This window comes from Glossina fuscipes, unplaced genomic scaffold (assembly GCF_014805625.2).
Source record: "Glossina fuscipes isolate IAEA_lab_2018 unplaced genomic scaffold, Yale_Gfus_2 148, whole genome shotgun sequence".
Classification (NCBI taxonomy): domain Eukaryota; kingdom Metazoa; phylum Arthropoda; class Insecta; order Diptera; family Glossinidae; genus Glossina; species Glossina fuscipes.
Window position 1 is genome coordinate 2,172,986 of NW_023998491.1, and position 332 is coordinate 2,173,317.

Here is a 332-nt window from a genome sequence, read left to right on the forward strand (position 1 = left end):
GTCTTAAAAATTAGCTGTTTTTTCTAAACTTGTCTAAACTTATTTGAAACAATTAAAATAACTCTTCGATTTCTTCTTTAAATTTTTAAGTTCATATTTTAACCAAAGAACAACAAATTTTTCGGATAATTTGAATGTAAATCACTATTATCCTAAAAATTAGATCGAATGAAAAACAATATAAGTTGAAGTATAATGTTATCTTACCATAGACATACGATTGTTACCTACAGATATCATTACCAAGATTTACCGATCTGAAATTGCCTCTAATGTGTCTAATATGGAACTCGAGAATCGAGAGATTGGAAAAAAACTTTTTTTTTTTTTTT